Below are 18,197 nucleotides of genomic sequence, written 5' to 3'. Positions count from 1 at the left end.
TAATGAAGCAACTTTATAAGTTTGCCTCTCTTTGACTTAGATGTCAAGATAAAGTGTTGCCATCTTGGGACCACTTTCCCCCATTATCTGTTCCTTGGTGCATTACTATTCTATTCTTGTTCTCATCCCCGATTATTACTTGCTCCTCTATTTGCACTCATCCCTTTTAATAAAATTCCATAGATCTTCTTTTCCCTTTTGACAGCTTAAATTGCTTATTGTTACAAATTAGAAACCCTGTGACCTTGATGTTTGCTGCCTTTGGCCATCAAACTCTGATTAACATAAGTTGTATGTGTTCAAAAGGAGAAGTAATCATACAAACCTCTGCCCTCGAGTATCAGCAGTGAATGTTCCAATATCCCCTGTCTCGGTGTAAGTAACTGGCTGCCCATTGTGACATCATAGAATGACAGTGAGCAGCATTGTTACCTGGTTGTCGTGGAAACAAATGTTTACATTCTAAACAGTGATTTCTTACTGATTCAAGTTGCAGTAATGTTACAGAGATTTGCTGTATGGAGGAATGAACAATATAGTTGTTGATTTTTACAGATAAAATCCCAAATGGAAGTGCATTTAAATTCACAACAAGATCCCAGTTTCATATTGCTTGGCCTAATGGCCTTGTTAATATTTTTGTTGAACAATGACAGCCAACTATTCAATTTCTTGCTAACACAAAATTAGGAAAATATATGTGACTACAATCCATACAGTTAAGAAATAAAGAACATTAAAATAAACATTAAGCAATAAGTTAAAAATCATATTTGAAGTGGGTTAAAAAAAAATACAGCATTCAAACCCATTTTGGTCAGGTGTCTGTGCATTGCTCCTCTGATGTTTCCCATTAGAGACACTTAACTTTTAATCCATTGGAATTCAATATTACATATAATACGTGTTTTTTGTATAAAACATTTCTCCCACCTTGTTGACATCCGTCCACGCCGCTGATGTACTTTTAAAGGAGCATTCTAATTCCCCAAGCACCCTCAACAGAGGAACTTTATTATATCAAGAGATATTCAGATTTAAATGCCAAATCACAGTTTTTAGTTAAACGTGCAGAATACAGAAAATATAAGATCATCAACAATAACACAACTTGTGGGTTTGATGGGTATCCAAAGACATTTCTGTAAACAATGGCTGCTCCTATTTGGGTTTTATTGTAGCATCAGCAGATCCAATACTGTTTACATGGTAGATTAAAAACAAAATCAGAACGGACTTCAAAAGATCCAAAGTCAATAAACTGTGTTTGCAGTGTTCATATGTTCAGTGTTTATATGTGCCTGTTTAAATCCTAGGGTAATCGGAGAGATAATGCCAAGCAGGCTCAGACTGGCCATCTGGCACACAGGCCACTGGTCCACAACGCCCCATACTCACCTATACTCTGACTCAGTATGGATGGGGATATATATCTCTATGTCATTTTGCTACTTTCTTAGCTGGGTAACTACTCTGTATTTTGTTTACACAATGGTCGGTCCACTGCATATACTTTTCATGTATCTATAAATGTATGTACCGTGTTCTGAGTTGGTATTTTGTATATCACTGATCTACCAGTTGATTTATGGCATATTCTTTATATAACTTTTATTGCATTAACCATGTATAAACAACATATATATATACATTATGCCAGTGTTTGGCACTACTAACACTTAGAACTCTATATCCACCAGGCTCAGCTAAGCTGGAACACATTATGCAAGCTTTAAAATACCAAGGTGGCAACCGTATCTCATCATGTGTAGGGGTGAAAAAAATGCCTTCAATATTAACCCCTTAATGACAAGACTGTATTTTACTTGTCATATACTTTGGGCCAAAGGCTGTTTATCATTCATCATATTTACTAATGTAAAACTAGTTCTCTTTACATACAAAATTTTATACTCGGACGACACACTCATTCATACTTCATTCATACTTTGGAGGGAATGATTGATTAATAATTCTAAATAATAAATGAATTAGTGTTAATGTGTGTAAAATCTTCTTAGTGTCTGATGTTGTTCATCTATTGATTAGAACACTTAATAATCATTACCCACTAAAATAATGCACTACATAACACATTGTAGAATTATTAGAAGCATATTAAATAGTTATATACTAACATATTTTCTAAACTTCAACATATATACCAATTGCATAAAATTAATCTCTCAAACCCCTTAATCTGAGAGCAAAGTTAATCAACCTAATTATTCTTGGTCTGATGTTTAATATTATAGGTATGAAACAAATGATAGTTTCTTGTTTAACCCACCTGGCACCATAGTTTTTAATTGGACTATCCAAAAACGTCTCACGCTGCAATATAATTTTTCCTCTATCCTCCACGTCGAGATTCAGGAATATGATCTATTGCTATAAAACGCAAAGATGACAGGGCATGTTGTTTTTCTAAAAAATGTGTAGCTACTGGTTTGTCTGATGCTCCATCTCTATACGCAACTCTGATGCTTGAGCGATGTGCCCTAATCCGTTCTCCTAATGTATTTTCTGTTTTACCAATGTATGACAATCCACATGGGCGTTGTATTTTATATATTACGTGTGTTGTTTTACATGTAATCCTATGTCTAATATTAAATATCTTTCCTGTGTGTGGATGGGAGAACGTTTTACTCGGTATCATATGGCTGCATGTGACACAACCCAAGCATCTTACACTGCTATAATTCCTATATTGTTTGTTTTCCTTGCTATTGCTATCTACCGGATCAACTTTTACCAGTAGATCCCTTAAATTTTTATTACGTCTGTAGCTGATCACTGGTCTATGCCGAAACATAGTGGGGAGTGTGTTGTCTTTAGCAACCATATTCCAGTTTCTATGTATACTATTGGTGAGCTTGTGACTATTTATGTTATATGTAGTCATACAGTATAATTTAGAATCCTCTGTTGTCACCTTCTCTTTAGGGCCTAATCTAGCCATCCTCAATGCTTCTTGTAGCAGATCCTGTGTATATCCCCTTGCCAGAAATTTATGTTTCTCTGTATTAATAACATTTGAATTGTTTCGTAACACATGCAGAAATTGTGAATATGGTAATGACCTAATTAAATGTTTGGGGTGTGCACTTTTGGCGTGTAAAATCGTGTTACGATCCGTAGGTTTAGTGTATAGTGTGTAGATCAATTTATTGTTTGCAACATAAATTTCTAGATCTAAGAATTGAATCCTTGATTTATTTATCTGAGAAGTGACTTTAATTGGTCTAGGTAGTTCATTAATATACTGCACGAATATTTTAGCTTCATCTTCTGTACCTTTCCATATAATGAGAATGTCATCAATATACCGAAAGTATTTGACGATATTCTCCTTATATATGTCCAACCAACAGAGTTTTTCCACCCCAAAAACATAGACATTAGCATACATAGGAGCCATAGCATCCCATGGATGTGCCTGATAATTGCATAAACCAATCAGATTCAAACCTAAAATAATTCAGTTGCAAGGTTAATGTTAATAATTCTAAAACAAATTCCAGCGTAGGTCCTTTATAATATGGTGATTGCGACAGTAGATTTCTCATTGCTTCAACTCCTTCTTCATGGAGAATTATTGTATATAAGCTACTAATGTCCATAGGTATTAGGACCATGTCTTCCAGATCTATATCCATTTTTTCCAAATGTTTAACCAAAGTATTGGTATCCTTCAAAATTGTAGGTATAGCTTCTACTGGTTCTTTAAATTGAAAGTCCAACCATTTCGCCACGGGTTCTAAAATCCCCCCAATAGCCGAAACTATTGGTCTCCCCGATGGTTGCTGTGCATTTTTATGAATCTTAGGTAGTGTATATAGCACTGGTATTCTCGGATGGGTAGTCAGCAAAAAATTATATTCTTCCATTGTAATGTATCTCTTACACAGTCCTTGTTTCAATGTTTCTTCTAATTTGTATCTTATGGGATTAGTAGGATCCTCATGAATTAGTTTATATGTTGTTTTATCTGATATCTGAGATCTTATTTCTGTAGCATAATCTATATAATTTTGAATTACGATGCCTCCTCCTTTATCCGCTGGACGAATTACTATAGTAATATCTTTTCTCAAATTATCTAGTCCTGATCGTTCCTTTCTTGTTAAATTCTGTTGGAATGATTTTGTTGTGTGTATTTTTTCAATTACTTCCTCTTTCACTGTATTTAGGAACGTTTTGATTGTAGATTGTATCGGAGGTGGATCAAATATACTCTTAGGTTTGAACCTTGTTCCTGTAGTTTCAGCTTGATGTTAATTACATTCTTTATTCGTATAAAAAAATTATTTTAATCTCCATGGTCCGGCCAAATTGGTATAATTCCACTTGAAGATCAAATGTATTCATATTCTGAGTCGGAACAAATGAAAGACCCTTAGCCAACAGGTTTTGTTCCTCCTTATCCAAGACACGACTAGAGAGATTATATATAGGCATTATCTCCTGCGTGGGGGGCATCCCTTGCCCCTTATATTTAGATGACCTCTGACTTCTCCTCGTACGTCGTCTTCTTTTCTTTGACTCCTGGTCTGTATACCTTCCAAAGTCCCTGTTGTCGATGTCTCTAAAAAATTATTTTTATATGGAGTAATTAACTCTGTTTCTGATGCCGATTCTGCCGTAATGTTAATTGTGGATATTTTTGGTTTTATAATTCTCCTACGCGGTGTAAATGGTCTTCCTCTCTCTCCCGATAACCATTTATAGACTCTATGTTCTTGATAATCTGCCTTGACTTTTTCCATCTTTTGTCTCTTAAATTTAACTAATTCGCTTTTATAGCGTGCAGCTTCTTCTGTTATTTTTAGGGCAGTAGCTATACCCGCTGACGATGTTAATATTGCTGTCTGTTGTATCTCACGCTCAGATATTTCTTGTTTTATAATCATTAAATCCGATTTTACATCCTTGATAATAATCAACATTAAATCCATATATATATGATAATTAACTTTATATTATGAAATTGGAATTTCATTCCAACTGGGACATAGATCTTTTTCCCAGTATCTGGCTCTGCATAATTTGAATGCCATTAGAATATGGACTATTCAATATCTCCGGCATATTTTACCTTTAGGAAGATCTATATAAAATAAAAATGTTTGGTTGGTAGTAATTGTGGTTGTATTCTGCAAATAGCTTAACATTAGATCTCATTTTGTTCTTAAAGGTGCTAATTTGTGGCATTTTCACCATATGTGGATTAGTGTACCCTGGCAATCATTACATCTCCAGCAATTAGTTGTGTTTTGGAATTTATTGATCCTAGTTGGATATAAGTACCATCTATGTATGACCTTTAGATATGTTTCTAAGATATTAATGCCATGAATTGCTTTATCTGTGATATGGAAAATATATACTCATCTCATGTTCCCATTTAAGAATCAAATTCAGCTTTGTAATCTTCCTTTTTTGTTTCCAAACATTAGTGATTCTAGATATTATTTTCTGTCCTGATGTTATTGCTCTTAACTCATTAAATGGAATCGCTTCCCTTATAGATCTTGTTTTCAACAAATGTCTGATCCATACTATATCGTTAGTATGGAAGTGTCTTCAGAGGCAAACAACTGATACCAACGTTTGGTGAAGTTTGTTTTATTTTGACCCTAATGGTCACTATTATAAACAACTATAATACAATATTCATTTAGTCACAATGCCTTGGTGTTAGAGGAACTTGCTGCATGAGGTTGTACATGCTGGATGTAAAGCTGAAACAAAAAATAAAGAAATATTAAAGGTGAAATAAATGTTTGATTCTTTTGTTCACAATAATAAAACATATTTTCTACATTCAAACAAGAAAACTTGTTCTAAGTGGTAGAGCTTTCGGTGAGTGTTTATGGAACTGTGTTTAACAGGGGGCCAGTGCTGGAGTTGGATATCTGAGGTATGGCCAACTATGGAGCATTAGCCAGATGGCTAGATGCAGGACTCACCATGTGCTGGCCCTGGGGAGTACGCATCGGTTATGCTACTGTGGATGGAACACGGCAGTAGCAACTTCTTATCGGTGTTCCATTCTTCTCTTCTTTTTCTTTTCACTCGCCAGCTCAGCTGTAACCTCCTTCAGGAGTTCTATGAAGAAGAAAGTGTTGAATTAATATTTGAAAATAAACATTGATTGCCAACAAACAATATGTATTTGTTTGAATGTGGTTAGCCACATTGCATGGCTATTATCAGTAGTTAAAAGCCAACAGATCTTACCATCTAGTTCTCCTCTTTCTAGATCCACCTCTAACAGTTCACCCAGTTCGTCTAGGGTTTCTTCGTGTTCTTTTTGCTTCTTTTTAATTTCTGCCAACTCTTTTGGTTGTCTTCTCAAGCAAGGAAGACACTGGCTGCAACATTAATAAACCATTAGTCTCACTCAACTCTACCCATGTTTATGCTATGTCTATATTATGTTAATTTTACCTTACAACTTATGACTTTGACATTGGCTCGCGTCTTCTATTATTATTTAAGCTGTACATTTTTGTGGTGCCCACAACCATACCAAAATGAGAGGTTTTCTCAGATAACTTTATACATACACACCCATATATAAAACAAAGTGAAACTTTGCCTTACCAGCATCTAAGGCAGCAACAAGCAAAAAGTGGTACACAGCAGAGCAAGAAAAGGGCTGCCATCACTATAGCTGTTATACGAAGTGATAATTGGACATCTGTAGAGAAAACAAATGATGTATTTTGAAAGAATGTTATTCTATGTAAAGGCTCGTGTGCTACAATGATATAACATGGAAAGTAACCTTCTATGAGCAGGTTTTAGTAACCGAGGTAAATGACACACTAAAGTTTGCACACATTTAATACATCTGAATGAGTGTATGATATTGATTGATCACCCATTTCTCTCCAGCATCACTGTCCATCTAGCTATAAAGCTATTTGTAGAGACAGTTAAGTTTGTTTCTATTCTCAATAAAATTCATTATGAAACTTTACTTATATTAGGAGTAAGTTTATACAGGCTACATCCAAAGACAATTGCTACAAATATATATATAATGACTTACAGTGCTATCTTTCTACTGTGTGTTTTCATTCTGTCTCGATCATCACAGATCAGATGGCAGCAGTGTCAATATGCACTGCGGAACCTCACTATTGGAACGGGATGTTATGATCTGATCCCTGTACTAACCATTCGTTTCTACAACTAAACTATAATCTAGGGGCAAGCACTAAGATTCTTTGGTACTTACAATGCAACCAATACAATTTAGATATAATACAATATATGGAGAGGCATATATTGCCAGAAACAATCTTTCCTATCATCAACTGTAGTGGTCTCTATTACATATGAACCCTCAAAACGATTGCATGTATGCATGTTCTAAAATACGTACCATCTGTAACAGTTTTGTAACATGCCCCAGGTGATGGACAACAGCCAACGCTCAAACACGTCTCTTTATCTAGCAGGTGTCCGTTGGGGCAAAGGATGACATTCTGCCCTTTCAATCTGCAGGCTTATGAAAGGAGAATAAACATTGTATAGTTACATTGATATTGTTCAATAAATGTTATTATCTACAGATGTAAAGCAAACATAGCATCACATTGACTTAACCGTATAGAAAGATAAAGAACCTCTTTCTACAAGAATATTTCCTGTAGAAAGTGTCCTGCATAATGCATAGTTTGATGTGACAAAATATGAATTACATAGGGTAATCCTAGCACCTTCTCTATATGGAGCTCTGAGAAAGTAGGACCATTAATGATGGTCAAAAATACGACCAAAACGCAAGAACAAAACATTTTCTTTCGTTACAGAGGTGACCTATCTAGTGACATCTACCTCATGTCCAGGAACAACAAGTTGTTCCTGGACATGAATCTGTTACAAGGTATTCTATTAAAATAAATGAAATAATATCCAATGCAATTTTAAAGAATAAATAACCCAATAGTTTATCTTTTCTATACTATAACTCAATTAAAATAAAGCATACTTTGAGGATTGAAGAATTGTTTCATATTTTCTAGAATCCCTTTATTGTCTGATGTGCTGTTTGTGTCCGGTGTAGTAGGGACAAGTTTGGTTGTGAAACCTAAAATGAGAAAGAGAACATCAGAACAGTAATTAAACACTGAAATCAAACATTGTTTCTGCTAACACAGACAAAAAATGCTCTGTGAAATAATCATGCATGTACACTCCTAAGTAACAAATTCACCATAATTTAGGTAATTCACATATGAAGACTATACTGTAGGTAGTTCTAGGAAAAAAGAACCTTCTCTTGGCATGGAATAATTGGGCGCTGAATGTTCAGCTGTTACATATGAATCACAGTGTTCTACAGTTCCTACGAGCAGTTATATGAAAATAAACAACACATCTGTGATTAGAAATGATGTCAATAAATTGTTCTTTTTACAGATGGCTTACCTTGACTGATGAGCACAACAAATATAAGAATTATTCCAGTTTTCATTTTTCGAAATATAAAATATTTCAAATATTCAACGAAAGAAGTCTTTCTGTTAAAAAAAAAAAGAATGAATTTAAGGTTTAGTAATTTACAGGACTTAATCGTCTTAATGAGTATGAAGTGTTGTTCCTGAGCTCTTCTAGTTGAGCAAGTGATAAAGTGATCTGCACAACTGACATTGTTAATGAAGCAACTTTATAAGTTTGCCTCTCTTTGACTTAGATGTCAAGATAAAGTGTTGCCATCTTGGGACCACTTTCCCCCCATTATCTGTTCCTTGGTGCATTACTATTCTATTCTTGTTCTCATCCCCGATTACTACTTGCTCCTCTATTTGCACTCATCCCTTTTAATAAAATTCCATAGATCTTCTTTTCCCTTTTGACAGCTTAAATTGCTTATTGTTACAAATTAGAAACCCTGTGACCTTGATGTTTGCTGCCTTTGGCCATCAAATTCTGATTAACATGAATTGTATGTGTTCAAAAGGAGAAGTAACCATACAAACCTCTGCCCTCGAGTATCAGCAGTGAATGTTTCAATATCCCCTGTCTCGGTGTAAGTAACTGGCTGCCCATTGTGACATCATAGAATGACAGTGAGCAGCATTGTTACCTGGTTGTCGTGGAAACAAATGTTTACATTCTAAACAGTGATTTCTTACTGATTCAAGTTGCAGTAATGTTACAGAGATTTGCTGTATGGAGGAATGAACAATATAGTTGTTGATTTTTACTGATAAAATCCCAAATGGAAGTGCATTTAAATTCACAACAAGATCCCAGTTTCATATTGCTTGGCCTAATGGCCTTGTTAATTTTTTTGTTGAACAATGACAGCCAACTATTCAATTTCTTGCTAACACAAAATTAGGAAAATATATGTGACTACAATCCATACAGTTAAGAAATAAAGAACATTAAAATAAACATTAAGCAATAAGTTAAAAATCATATTTGAAGTGGGTTAAAAAAAATACAGCATTCAAACCCATTTTGGTCAGGTGTCTGTGCATTGCTCGTCTGATGTTTGCCATTAGAGACACTTAACTTTTAATCCATTGGAATTCAATATCACATATAATACGTGTTTTTTGTATAAAACATTTCTCCCACCTTGTTGACATCCGTCCACGCCGCTGATGTACTTTTAAACGAGCATTCTAATTCCCCAAGCACCCTCAACAGAGGAACTTTATTATATAAAGAGATATTCAGATTTAGATGCCAAATCACAGTTTTTAGTTAAAGGCGCAGAATACAGTAAATATAAGATCATCAACAATAACACAACTTGTGGGTTTGATGGGCATCCAAAGACATTTCTGTAAACAATGGCTGCTCCTATTTGGGTTTTATTGTAGCATCAGCAGATCCAATACAGTTTACATGGTAGATTAAAAACAAAATCAGAACGGACTTCAAAAGATCCAAAGTCAATAAACTGTGTTTGCAGTCTTCTTATGTTCAGTGTTTATATGTGCCTGTTTAAATCCTAGGGTAATCGGAGAGATAATGCCAAGCAGGCTCAGACTGGCCATCTGGCACACAGGCCACTGGTCCACAACGCCCCATACTCACCTCACCTATACTCACCCATACTCACCTATACTCTGACTCAGTATGGATGGGGATATATATCTCTATGTCATTTTGCTACTTTCTTAGCTGGGTAACTACTCTGTATTTTGTTTACACAATGGTCGGTCCACTGCATATACTTTTCATGTATCTATAAATGTATGTACCATGTTCTGAGTTGGTATTTTGCATATCACTGATCTACCAGTTGATTTATGGCATATTCTTTATATAACTTTTATTACATTAACCATGTATAAACAACATATATATATATATATATTATGCCAGTGTTTGGCACTACTAACCCCTTAATGACAAGACTGTGTTTTACTTGTCATACACTTTGGGCCAAAGGCTGTTTATCATTCATCATATTTACTAATGTAAAACTAGTTCTCTTTACATACAACTTTTTATACTCGGACGACACACTCATTCATACTTCATTCATACTTTGGAGGGAATGATTGATTAATAATTCCAAATAATAAATGAATTAGTGTGAATGTGTGTAAAATCTTCTTATTGTCTGATATTGTTCATCTATCGATTAGAACACTTAATAATCATTACCCATTAAAATAATGCACTACATAACACATTGTAGAATTATTAGAAGCATATTAAATAGTTATATACTAACATATTTTCTAAACTTCAACATATATACCAATTGCATAAAATTAATCTCTCAAACCCCTTATTCTGAGAGCAAAGTTAATCAACCTAATTATTCTTGGTCTGATGTTTAATATTAAAGGTATGAAACAAATGATAGTTTCTCGTTTAACCCACCTGGCGCCATAGTTTTTAACTGGACTATCCAAAAACGTCTCTCGCTGTAATATAATCTATCCCCCCACGTCGAGATTCAGGAATATGATCTATTGCTATAAAACGCAAAGATGACAGGGCATGTTGTTTTTCTAAAAAATGTTTAGCTACTGGTTTGTCTGATGCTCCATCTCTATACGCAACTCTGATGCTTGAGCGATGTGCCCTAATCCGTTCTCCTAATGTATTTTCTGTTTTACCAATGTATGACAATCCACATGGGCATTGTATTTTATATATTACGTGTGTTGTTTTACATGTAATCCTATGTCTAATATTAAATATCTTTCCTGTGTGTGGATGGGAGAACGTTTTACTCTTTATCATATGGCTGCATGTGACACAACCCAAGCATCTTACACTGCTATAATTCCTATATTGTTTGTTTTCCTTGCTATTGCTATCTACCGGATCAACTTTTACCAGTAGATCCCTTAAATTTTTATTACGTCTGTAGCTGATCACTGGTCTATGCCGAAACATAGTGGGGAGTGTGTTGTCTTTAGCTACCATATTCCAGTTTCTATGTATACTATTGGTGAGCTCGTGACTATTTATGTTATATGTAGTCATACAGTATAATTTAGAATCCTCTGTTGTCGCCTTCTCTTTAGGGCCTAATCTAGCCATCCTCAATGCTTCTTGTAGCAGATCCTGTGTATATCCCCTTGCCAGAAATTGATGTTGCATACACTCTAATTGTTTCTCTGTATTAATAACATCTGAATTGTTTCGTAACACACGCAAAAATTGTGAATATGGTAATGACCTAATTAAATGTTTGGGGTGTGCACTTTTGGCGTGTAAGATCGTGTTACGATCCGTAGGTTTAGTGTTTAGTGTGTAGTTCAATTTATTGTTTGCAACATACATTTCTAGATCTAAGAATTGAATCCTTGATTTATTTATCTGAGAAGTGACTTTAATTGGTGTAGGTAGTTCATTAATATATTGCACGAATATTTTAGCTTCATCTTCTGTACCTTTCCATATAATGAGAATGTCGTCAATATACCGAAAGTATTTGACGATATTGTCCTTATATATGTCCAACCAAGAGTTTTTCCACCCCAAAAATATAGGCATTAGCATACATAGGAGCCATAGCATCCCATGGATGTGCCTGATAATCGCATAAACCAATCAGATTCGAACCTAAAATAATTCAGTTGCAAGGTTAATGTTAATAATTCTAAAACAAATTCCAGCGGAGGTCCTTTATAATATGGTGATTGCGACAGTGGATTTCTCATTGCTTCAACTCCTTCTTCATGGGGAATTATTGTATATAAGCTACTAATGTCCATAGATATTAGGATCATGTCTTCCAGATCTATATCCATTTTTTCCAAATGTTTAATCAAAGTATTGGTATCCTTCAAAATTGTAGGTATAGCTTCTACTGGTTCTTTAAATTGAAAGTCCAACCATTTTGCCACGGGTTCTAAAATCCCCCCAATAGCCGAAACTATTGGTCTCCCCGATGGTTGCTGTGCATTTTTATGAATCTTATGAATCTTTATGATTCTTTATGAATATATAGTGTATATAGCACTGGTATTCTCGGATGGGTAGTCAGCAAAAAATTATATTCTTCCATTGTAATATATCTCTTATACAGTCCTTGTTTCAATGTTTCTTCTAATTTGTATCTTATGGTATTAGTAGGATCCTCATGAATTAGTTTATATGTTGTTTTATCTGATAGCTGAGATCTTATTTCTGTTGCATAATCTATATAATTTTGAATTACGATGCCTCCTCCTTTATCCGCTGGACGAATTACTATAGTAATATCTTTTCTCAAATTATCTAGTGCTGATCGTTCCTTTCTTGTTAAATTCTGTTGGAATGATTTTGTTGTGTGTATTTTTTCAATTACTTCCTCTTTCACTGTATTTAGGAATGTTTTGATTGTAGATTGTATCGGAGGTGGATCAAATATACTCTTAGGTTTAAACCTTGTTCCTGTAGTTTCAGCTTGATGTTGATTACATTCTTTATTCGTATAAAAAAATTCTTTTAATCTCATAGTCCGGCCATATTGGTATAAATCCACTTGAAGATCAAATGTATTCATATTCCGAGTCGGAACAAATGAAAGACCCTTAGCCAACAGGTTTTGTTCCTCCTTATCCAAGACACGACTAGAGAGATTATATATAGGCATTATCTCCTGCGTGGAGGGCATCCCTTGACCCCCCTAGGTTAATCGTTGCCACCCCTGTTGCCCCCCTGCCGAATTTGGAATAAAGTCGCAATGCAACTTTAAATCCCGTCTTTTTTTTTTATTATTTTTTTTTTAATACGGAGGAGAGAAAAGGTGCGGCCCGCGTAAGATCGGCAGCCAGGGCAACCGATCTTACGCGGGCTGCACCTCGAGCCCTGCTACTTACCTGTGGGAGGGTCTTCTGTACTGCGTAGAGGAAGCGGAAGCTAGCAGAGAACGCAGAGGGAGGCCGCGCCCTCTGCTGAAGTCTGGGAGCGGCATCGGGGAGCTGCTGTGCAGGTAAGGGGGTGGAGAGGGTGTTTGAATGAGTATGCGTGATTGAGGGAATGAATCTGTGAATGAATGAGTATATGAATGAATGAATGTGTGTGATAGCATGGATGTGTAAGTGCTGGAACCTAGGCATGAGGGGACTGTGATTGCTGTTAGCAATCACACTCCTATCATGCCAAGTCAGCCAGTACATGCTGACACCTAGCTAGCTGCCCCCCTTGTGTATTGATGCTGCCAGCGGTATGGGGTCTGCACATCACTTATAGCCATCCTGTACCAGCATGTACTGGCTGACCTGTCATGATAGGAGTGTGATTGCTAACAGCAATCACAGTCCCATTATGCCTAGGTTCCAGCATTTACTGGTTGGATGTGTATTGATGCTGCCAGCAGTATGGGGTCTGCACATCACTTACAGCCACCCTGTACCAGCATGTGCTGGCTGACTTGGCATGATAGGAGTGTGATTGCTAACAATCCTGGCACTTAATTTACAGTAGGAATTATTTAATTTATATTTATCCAGAGATAAAATGCCCTCCTGAAGTTGTAGGGACTTCAGGGGACAAAACGTTCAAGGGCCTGAAATCATTTAGTGGAAATCATTTTGTGTTATAATATTTATTTCAAGGATTAGTCGCACTCAATTGTGGCTTCAGGCTTCCCATGTTGAATGATCAAGTATTATTTTAGCCCAATAACAAAAGTATAATTCCATAGAACATTACTTTTGGAAATTATGAATGCCCCCCCAGTTTGACTGTGGTATCTTGAGTGCCCCCCCTATGTCTTGTTTCAAGAGTCGCCAATGCTTGCCCCTGATGTTTAGATGACCTCTGACTTCTCCTCGTACGTCGTCTTCTTTTCTTTGACTCCTGGTCTGTATACCTTCCAAAGTCCCTGTTGTCGATGTCTCTAAAAAATTATTTTTATATGGAGTAATTAACTCTGTTTCTGATGCCGATTCTGCCGATGTAATGTCAATTGTGGATATTTTTGGTTTTATAATTCTCCTACGCGGTCTAAATGGTCTTCCTCTCTCTCCGATAACCATTTATAGACTCTATGTTCTTGCTAATCTGCCTTGACTTTTTCCATCTTTTGTCTCTTAAATTTAACTAATTCGCTTTTATAGCGTGCAGCTTCTTCTGTTATTTTTAGGGCAGTAGCTATACCCTCTGACAATGTTAATATTGCTGTCTGTTGTATCTCACGCTCAGATATTTCTTGTTTTATAATCATTAAATCCGATTTTACATCCTTGATAATAATCAACATTAAATCCATATATATATGATAATTTACTTTATATTATGAAATTGGAATTTCATTCCAACTGGGACATAGATCTTTTTCCCAGTATCTGGCTCTGCATAATTTGAATGCCATTAGAATATGGACTATTCAATATCTCCGGCATATTTTACCTTTAGGAAAATCTATATAAAATAAAAATGTTTGGTTGGTAGTAATTGTGGTTGTATTCTGCAAATAGCTTAACATTAGATCTCATTTTGTTCTTAAAGGTGCTAATTTGTGGCAATTTCACCATATGTGGATTAGTGTACCCGGGCAATCATTACATCTCCAGCAATTAGTGAAGTTTTGGAATTTATTGATCCTAGTTGGATATAAGTACCATCTATGTATGACCTTTAGATAGGTTTCTAAAATAGTAATGCCATGAATTGCTTTATCTGTGATATGGAAAATATATACGCATCTCATTTTCCCATTTAAGAATCAAATTACCGTATTTGCTCGATTATAAGACGAGGTTTTTTTCAGAGCAAATGCTCTGAAAAATACCCCTCGTCTTATAATCGGGGTCGTCTTCTAATCAGACCTCAAATAGAAGTCTGATTAGGAGACTAAGATCCAGATCCCCCGCACCGCTGCAGGGGACCTGGATCCTCCTGTCGTCGCCCCCCCCCCTCCCCTCCCTACACACTTACCGGTGCTTCCGGAGGTGAAGTTGGCAGCGGGGGTTTGTATGCGTCCGTCGCAAATACCTTCCCCGACTGTCAGAGGTCAGAGTTCCAGAGTTCCTGATCTCTGACAGCCGGGGAAGGTATTTGCGACGGACGCATACAAACCCCCGCTGCCAACTCCACCTCCTTCCGGCTGCCGCGGAATGAGACGTCAACCCGCTGCCCCGGCAATACAGCAGGAAATTGGAAGCACCGGTAAGTAAGTGTGTGTGTGTGTGTGTGTGTGTGTGTGTGTGTGTGTGTGTGTAGGGCATTTCTGGAATGCCTTACACCCCTATATGCCACTCTGGCACTTAGGGGGTTAAAAGGCATATTATGGGGCAGAGTGGCATATAGGGAGGTATAAGGCATTTCAGGAGGCAGAGTGGCGTTAAGGGGGCATTTAATAGTGCACTCTGCCTCCTGAAATGCCTTATACCTCCCTATATGCCACTCTGCCCCATAATATGCCTTTTAACCCCCTAAATGCCAGAGTGGCATATAGGGGTATAAGGCATTTCTGGAGGCAGAGTGCTCTATATAATGCCTTTTAACTCCCTTAATGCCACTCTGCCTCCTGGAATGCCTTATACCTCCCTATATGCCACTCTGCCCCATAATATGCATTTTAACCCCCTAAATGCCAGAATGGGATATAGGGGTATAAGGCATTTCTGGAGGCAGAGTGGCACATAGGGGGTCAAAAGGCATACCATGGGGCACAGTGGCATATAGAGGGTTAAAAGGCATATCATGGGCCACAGTGCCATATTGGTGTGGCAAGCCTGGGGGCAGATGTGCGTAACTGGGGGACAGGTTGGAAAATACAAGAAATAAAAACAAAAAAAAAATATTTTTCTCAATCATAGCTTTTATTAAAAAAAATAGTTTACATGAATTAACATTTACTGGTAAAACTTTTTTCCTTTAGGGTCGTCTTATATTCAGGCTTTTTCTTTTTTTCCTAAGTTAATATTCAGATTTTGGGGGGTCGTCTTATAATCAGGGTCGTCTTATAATCGAGCAAATACGGTAAGCTTTGTAATATAACTTTTTTGTTTCCAAATCTTAGTGATTCTAGATATTATTTTCTGTCCTGATGTTATTGCTCTTAACTCATTAAATGGAATCGCTTCCCTTATAGATCTTGTTTTCAACAAATGTCTAATCCATACTCTATCGTTAGTATGGAAGTGTCTTAAGAGGCAAACAACCGATACCAACGTTTGGTGAAGTTTGTTTTATTTTGACCATAATGGTCACTGTTATAAACAACTATAGTACAATATTCATTTAGTCACAATGCCTTGGTGTTAGAGGAACTTGCTGCATGAGGTTGAACATGCTGGATGTAAAGCTGAAACAAAAAAATAAAGAAATGTTAAAGGTGAAATAAATGTTTGATTCTTTTGTTCACAATAATAAAACATATTTTCTACATTCAAACAAGAAATCTTGTTCTAAGTGGTAGAGCTTTCGGTGAGTGTTTATGGAACTGTGTTTAACAGGGGGTCCCCCGCCAGTGCTGGAGTTGGACATCTGAGGTATGGCATACTATGGAGCATTAGCCAGATGGCTAGATGCAGGACTCACCATGTGCTGGCCCTGGGGAGTACGCATCGGTTATGCTACTGTGGATGGAACACGGCAGTAGCAACTTCTTATCGGTGTTTCATTCTTCTCTTCTTTTTCTTTTCACTCGCCAGCTCAGCTGTAACCTCCTTCAGGAGTTCTATGAAGAAGAAAGTGTTGAATTAATATTTGAAAATAAACATTGATTGCCAACAAACAATATGTATTTGTTTGAATGTGGTTAGCCACATTGCATGGCTATTATCAGTAGTTAAAAGCCAACAGATCTTACCATCTAGTTCTCCTCTTTCTAGATCCACCTCTAACAGTTCACCCAGTTCGTCTAGGGTTTCTTCGTGTTCTTTTTGCTTCTTTTTAATTTCTGCCAACTCTTTTGGTTGTCTTCTCAAGCAAGGAAGACACTGGCTGCAACATTAATAATCCATTAGTCTCACTCAACTCTACCCATGTTTATGCTATGTCTATATTATGTTAATTTCATTTTACAACTTATGACTTTGACATTGGCTCGCGTCTTCTATTATTGTTTAAGCTGTACATTTTTGTGGTGCCCACAACCATACCAAAATGAGAGGTTTTCTCAGGTAACTTTATACATACACACCCATATATAAAACAAAGTGAAACTTTGCCTTACCAGCATCTAAGGCAGCAACAAGCAAAAAGTGGTACACAGCAGAGCAAGAAAAGGGCTGCCATCACTATAGCTGTTATACGAAGTGATAATTGGACATCTGTAAAAAAACAAATGATGTATTTTGAAAGAATGTTATTCTATGTAAAGGCTGGTGTGCTACAATCATATAACATGGAAAGTATCCTTCTATGAGCAGGTTTTGGTAACCGAGGTAAATGACACACTAAAGTTTGTACGCATTTAATACATCTGAATGAGTGGATGATATTGATTGATCACCCATTTCTCTCCAGCATCACTGTCCATCTAGCTATAAAGCCATTTGTAGAGACAGTTAAGTTTGTTTCTACTCTCAATAAAATTCATTATGAAACTTTACTTATATTAGGAGTAAGTTTATACAGGCTACATCCAAAGACAATTGCTACAAATATATATATATAATGACTTACAGTGCTATCTTTCTACTGTGTGTTTTCATTCTGTCTCGATCATCACAGATCAGATGGCAGCAGTGTCAATATGCACTGCGGAACCTCACTATTGGAACGGGATGTTATGATCTGATCCCTGTACTAACCATTCG

The 18,197-nt window shown here is 36.4% G+C and overlaps 2 long non-coding RNA genes across 2 annotated transcripts; both read right to left on the bottom strand.

Annotated features, from left to right (window-relative positions):
• Nucleotides 1-6,082: 6,082 nt before the first annotated feature.
• On the bottom strand, nt 6,083-6,683 carry LOC128502939 (uncharacterized). The gene is made up of 3 exons (XR_008355187.1): nt 6,613-6,683; nt 6,247-6,380; nt 6,083-6,114 (listed from the first exon to the last, which is right to left on the bottom strand). It is a non-coding gene; the product is annotated as an uncharacterized LOC128502939 (long non-coding RNA).
• A 10,398-nt stretch (nt 6,684-17,081) lies between these two features.
• Nucleotides 17,082-17,682, bottom strand: LOC128502937 (uncharacterized). The gene is made up of 3 exons (XR_008355185.1): nt 17,612-17,682; nt 17,246-17,379; nt 17,082-17,113 (listed from the first exon to the last, which is right to left on the bottom strand). It is a non-coding gene; the product is annotated as an uncharacterized LOC128502937 (long non-coding RNA).
• Between the last annotated feature and the right edge of the window lie 515 nt (nt 17,683-18,197).

Source organism: Spea bombifrons, chromosome 8 (genome assembly GCF_027358695.1).
Source record: "Spea bombifrons isolate aSpeBom1 chromosome 8, aSpeBom1.2.pri, whole genome shotgun sequence".
Classification (NCBI taxonomy): Eukaryota; Metazoa; Chordata; class Amphibia; order Anura; family Pelobatidae; genus Spea; species Spea bombifrons.
This window is presented reverse-complemented; position numbering and strand designations above follow the sequence as displayed.